Genomic DNA, 6,000 nt, shown 5'->3' on the forward strand with positions numbered 1-6,000 from the left:
TTCAAGGGACATTTCTGAAATAAACATGAGCCATATCTAAATTAAAAAGCAAATTTTAAAAAAAACTGTCTAAATAGTACAGTTGACAATTTAATCATACACTGAAAGCAAGTCTTTCCCCCCTCCCCCCCCAAATTAAAGAATTATACAACATTTAAAGGACAGCTACTGCGTGTACAGGTAACAATCTGTCTAATTTGAGGAAAATTTTTAAGTTCTCTCCTAAGCAGTAACATTATACTATTCATTTTAGCTACAATAAAAACCAGTGTTACATTACAACCTAATTCTAGTTCCTATAAACCCATCAAAATAAAAAGTGCACAATAGGTATAATATTCTGGAATTTACACCAGAAATGATAAAGCAACATCATATTACTGTTCAAGGCTGTCATCTTAAGAATTAAGAAACAGATGCATGAATTCAAAATTAGTTCCAGAACCACATTCCTGGCCTCTCTCATCGTCACTCCTGTGTGCCATCTTCAACCCTCAAGCCACACTCTTTAACACAGCGTCAGTTCTGCAGGTATATTTGAACAGTCTACCAAACAAACTGAGATCAAGGCAACCAGGTCTGTCTAAAAGGACAGGGGTTTCGAGACTTGGGTGTGAATCCAGCCTTTGTCCTTCTGGAGCCACATGACCTTGAGCAAATATTTAGTATTTAGAGATATGCCTAAACTTCCCCATGTGTAAAAGGACAAGACCACCAACCTTGAATCCTTTTGTACATCAAGTCCCTCAGTTAGTGCTCTGCTTATGGCAGATGCCTAATAAATGGGTGACAACAGTCTTAAAGGGCCAGTTCACAAATTATGAGGTATCTCATTAAGGGGGATCACAATTAACCTGTCTGAAATGTATTAAAGTTGCAATGCTTTTTTCAATCTTTTACTTAAAATGTTTTAACATAGAGAAGTGAAAATTTCACAAAGGCTGGAAATCTTTTAGAAACTGACCTTTTACGATTATCAATATATATAGTGGCAATTGGTAAATTTTTTCAAAAATGTTTCGGGTGCTTCCATGGTCAAACGTTCTAAAACTTTCTGAAGAAAGTTGTATTTTAGAACCCGGAGACAGCCCAGTTGTCTAAACAATGGGCTACATGATCCACCACAGTCTCCAGGCAAAGTCACAACAGGATGAGAAAAGAGCCTTCAGCCTCTCTCAGATTTCCTGGCCACTGTTATTTTAAAACCTGATCACATAAACATAAACAGATGAAAAAATCCATTTCAGATAAGCCCCATGGGTTATGATTTATGATCTTGTTTTAAATGCCGCATAAATTTACATCAAATATTGCAATATCTTATTACATTTTCCTCACTTGTATGTGCACACACTCATGAAAAATATATTTGTTATATATATTCTATAGAGTTTTTAATCATGATTATCTTTTCTTAAAGTCATTCATCACTTTTGTAACTCCCTTTTAAAATCAGTTCTTGCACACAAAAATGTAATTTAAAAAGCTGGGAGAACAATAAATGGCGTGTCACATAGAACATACAAACGCAACGGGCAAATCTGCGTAAGACTAAAATGACTTCTGTTTACCACTGTGCACGTAATTCCCGCGCAACTGAAAATACTCCCAAATGCGCTGGGTATTTAAAAGTCAATGAGTTATTCTGAAGAGTTGCATTGTTTCATGCTCTGGCTATAGCTCAATTTGTGGTGTTTCTAAAGTGAATGATAAAAGACAGCAAGGTCATTTTTTTTCACTAAACAATTTCCAATTGGAAAACCACAACCCAAGACCTCTATGAAGTTTAGTTAATTTGTACAGAAATGCCATTTTGCTGCCAACCTTTGTACCATGACCATTACCAGCCCAAGTTCAAGATTCACATTTTATGGTGTGAACAGTGCCAGCTAAATCTTAAGAACGTGAATTTTTTAAACTCTCAAACCCTATGTTTAAATATTCTGCATGCTATATGAGACTTTAGCATGTGCAGCAGTCTGTTAAGCTCCTCACTAATACCTGTAGGTTCTCACCGAAGCACTTCACCCCACACTTCAGGCCACGTACCATGTAACGTGCTTCTGAAACTGAATGCACATATTCCTGACACAGGTGCTCCCGAAATAAAACTTACTTCCTATTCCAAATCCCAGATCTGGGCATTTCCATTGTTTTACGGAGTTTTGTCAATTAACAAATATTAAAAAACTATTGTTGGGCAACCTACAAATTAACATACTCAAAGGACTGGTCTACCTAAGGACTGACAATACAGACGGAGACCGTCCCAGCCCGATCTGCTACATGATTAAACTATTAGTCAGCTGATCCTCACACCCCAGGACAAACGACATTATTCCTGCCCTGCACTTCAAGCTTGTTTACGAAAGAGAAAACGATCACGGAGCGCCAGAGTCGGACACCTGAGTGCTCCGCTCCTACCTGGAGCCAGAGGCGACGCACCAAGGTATCGGGGTGATGATCACCCCGCGAAAGGAGCCTCTCCCGGCGGCTGGAAGTGAGAGCCGGCCGTGCGCTCCGCGAGCCGCCGCCGCCCGGGCCCACCCATCACCTGCTTCACCTACCGGAGTCCCCGGAGGGGAACGGCGCCGTGGGCCGCCGGGGCGGCCTCAGGGAGGCCTCCAAGCAGGACGCGGGGCGCGAGGGGCCGGGCTCCGGGACACTCACCTGTGCGGACACGAAGGCAGGTGCGCGCTGGCGGGGCTCCCTGTCGCCGCGGAGGCTGGAGGGCGGGCCGGGAGGTGAGGAGGTGAGCGCAGAGGCCGGTGACGCGGACCAGCCCAGGACGGGGCGGAGGCGGCGACCGGGCGGCTCCTCGCTTCCTGCTCGGACAGATCCCGGTCCGTCTCCGCCCGCCAGCCGGCGCCCCACCGAGTCCCCGGCCCCGCCGCGCGCACGTCACGGCTACGGAGCGCCCGAGGGGGCGGGGGCGCCGCGGGCCGGGGCGGGCCGGCCGGGCAGGGCCGCGTTCCGGGAGGGGGCGCTCGGCACCCGGGGCCGCCCCGCCGCCCCGCCCCTCCGCTCGCCCAGCTCCGCGGCCACCGCCTCGGGCTCGGGGTGGGCGCGGCGGCGCGGGGAGGGGCCGCCGCGGGCCTCGCTGACTCCGGGTCCCGCCCCCGCGAAAGGGCCGGCTCGGCGGTGAGGTTTGCAGCCCTGCAGGGCGAGTCCTCCGCGCCGGAGACGGAGACGGTGCAGACGGTGTTCGGGGGCGAGCGCTGGCCATCGAGGGGCGAGCGCCCCGAGCGGTGGGGGCCGCAGCGAGGAGGTGCTGTCGCCGAGGACAGAGCCGCGGCGCCCTCGGCTGCAGCGCCAGGGGCCGGGCTGGGCTGCGCTGGGGAGGGAGCACCTTCCTGCGACAGACTGTGGATCCTGCTGTTGGGAGCAGGGGGTCCGGGATGAACATGCCCCCGCGTTGACTTATTAAAGCTCCGATCGTCTCTGTCGTTTAAATGTTATTGTTTCTGTAAATGACATGCCAATGAGTCGTATTTGAAAATTAAATATGAAGTAGCTGTGCAAATTGGATGGTATGAAAACCTACATTGCCTTTACGACGAAAAGACGCGTCTTTTAAGACAATTAAATGGTCGTTTACTATAATGCTAAATGTCTCCGCTGGAAAAAAATAAAATAAAAAGCAAAAGATACCTACATATGAGAATTATATTTTTCCTGCAACATGTCCGAGTAGCAACTAGAAAACTTCAGGAAATCGACACGATTCTGATAAGAGGCAAGTTTCAGATATTCAGATGTTGCAGTTCTTTTGGTGGAAAGGGTAGGGTGAGATATTTTAGGATACAACTAAAACATTGACCAAATAGGGAAGTAAGAAAGAGGAAGAGAAACCAAGAAAGGAAATAATTTACAGCAATCTCAGAAGTTTAGTTCCAGATTGCCAGGAGGTAAATCTTAAGTATATAAAACTAGATTTTAAAACGAATGGGGGGGCGGGGAACAGGAGGAGAGGAAAACTTCAGTTCACTGCTTTGACTTCATTTTGGATGTCAGATTAAAAGGCTTTGACAAACCAATAGAAGCCTGTACAGTTTATTGTGATTCCGTGTGATTTTTTTTCTCTTTCCTTTGTCCACCACTTCCAATCCATTACTGAGTCCTTTTGCTTCTAGTTCCATATCTCTCTTATGTTTCCAATCCCTCTTTATTGTCTAGTTTCAAGCCATCGTTTTAGGTCGTGCATACTATTTTAGCAACCTAACCAAATCTAAGTTTTCCGGGCTGCAGTCTTATCCACTTATAATCCAGTCTCTACAATGCCACCAGGTTTATGTTTTATAAAATAAAAGTCTGATTATGTACTCCTCTTTTTAAACTCCTATAGTGGCACTCCACTACCCTTAGTACAAAGTCCAAACTCCTTAAGATGTCTTACATGATCCTCCAACTGTTTTTGTTTGGCTAGCAGAGTAGGGATCTCTTGTTAAAATACAACTAAAAACAAGTGGAGAAAAGGAAACACTAGTTCACTGCTGGTAGGAATGCAGATTGGTGCAGCTCTATGGAAAACAGTATGGAGTTTCCTCAAAAAATTAAAAATGGAACTGCTGTTTGACCCAGCAATACCACTTCTGGGAATATATCCTAAATCTTGAAATACCAATCAGAAAGAATATATGCACCCCTATGTTTGTAACAATATTTACAACTAGAATTTTGTGTGCTTGGGGGGTGGGGGTTCCTCAGCCTGGCCTGCGCAGTCTAGGACCCCTCGGGAGATGTCCGCCAGCCAACAGGCAGACATCCCTCTCGCAGTCCAGGACCCCTCACTCCTTACCGCCCACCTGCTCGCTGCTCCTTAGTGAGCCCAGCTTCTGGCTGAGCAGCGCTCCCCGGGTGGGAGCACACTGACCACTAGGGGGCAGCTCCTGCATTGAGCATCTGCCCCCCTGGTGGTCAGTGCGCATCATTGCATATTAGGCTTTTATTATATAGGATAGCTAAGATTTGGAAACAATGCAAGTGCCCCTCAGTAGGTGAATAGATAAAAAAGCTGTGGTGCACTTACACAATGGAATACTATGCAGCAGTAAACAAGAAGGATCTCTTACCCTTTGAGACAGCATGGATGGACCTGGAGACTATTATGCTAAGTGAAATAAGCCAATCAGAGAAAGACAAATATCACATTTGTGGATTTGTGGAATTTAATGAACAAAATAAATTGACCAACAAAATAAGACCCAAGGCATGGAACAGACTGACATATCTTGGTGTGTGTGTGGCGGGGGGAGAAGGGGGGAGGAAGAAGAGATAAACCGAAGAAGTTATAGACCTACTAGTGCCCAGTGCACGGATTTGTGCACATTGAAATGAAATTAATTAGAAGGTGGCCTGTGGGGCAGGACTGGGTGAGAGGGGCCAGACACGCCCTGGAGCCAACTTCCCACAGTCCCTCCCCACTGGCTGCACCTGAGGCAGCACCGTGACTCAAAGGGCGTCTGCAGAGTGAGAGGGGTCCCTCCGGCAGGTGGGGTCCCTCAGCCTGGCTTGCGGGGATAGGGCTGAAACCGGCTCTTTGACATCCCCCAAGGGGTCCCAGATTGTGAGAGGGCGGTTCTCGGGTGATGCACTCCCTCCTCTCTGGTTCCAGGGTTCATCACCAAGAACTGCCACTGCCAAGTCACTGCATCTCAGCAGCTCCTGTGTTGAGCGTCTGCCCCCTGGTGGTCAGTGTATGTCATAGCTACCGGTCAGAGCGACTGCCCAACCCCCCACAGTGTTTATTGTGCATCATAGCTACCAGTTGGATGGTCGGACTGTCGCTTAGCCTTTTATATAGAGAGATATGCATAGCCCATGGACACAGACAGTAGGGTGGTGAAGGCCTGAGGTGGGCAGGAGTAGGGGCAGGGTGGAGAAGGGAAATGTGGGACATCTGTAATACTGTCAACAATGAAAATATATATTTTAAAATGCAATTAAATGTGAATGCCCTTTGATTGTTCCTGCTCTATCATTATCCTAAACCCCATAAAA

General features: G+C 47.1%; 1 protein-coding gene across 1 annotated transcript in view; it reads right to left on the minus strand.

Moving 5' to 3' along the window:
• Positions 1–2,860, minus strand: part of MYO6 (myosin VI) — a 141,240-nt gene extending 138,380 nt beyond the window's left edge. Inside the window, 1 exon segment of the mRNA XM_059701144.1 lies at positions 2,671–2,860. The gene's annotated coding sequence lies outside the window, so the exon portion shown is untranslated.
• Positions 2,861–6,000: the final 3,140 nt, after the last annotated feature.

The sequence above is a fragment of the Myotis daubentonii genome, chromosome 6 (assembly GCF_963259705.1).
Source record: "Myotis daubentonii chromosome 6, mMyoDau2.1, whole genome shotgun sequence".
NCBI lineage: Eukaryota > Metazoa > Chordata > Mammalia > Chiroptera > Vespertilionidae > Myotis > Myotis daubentonii.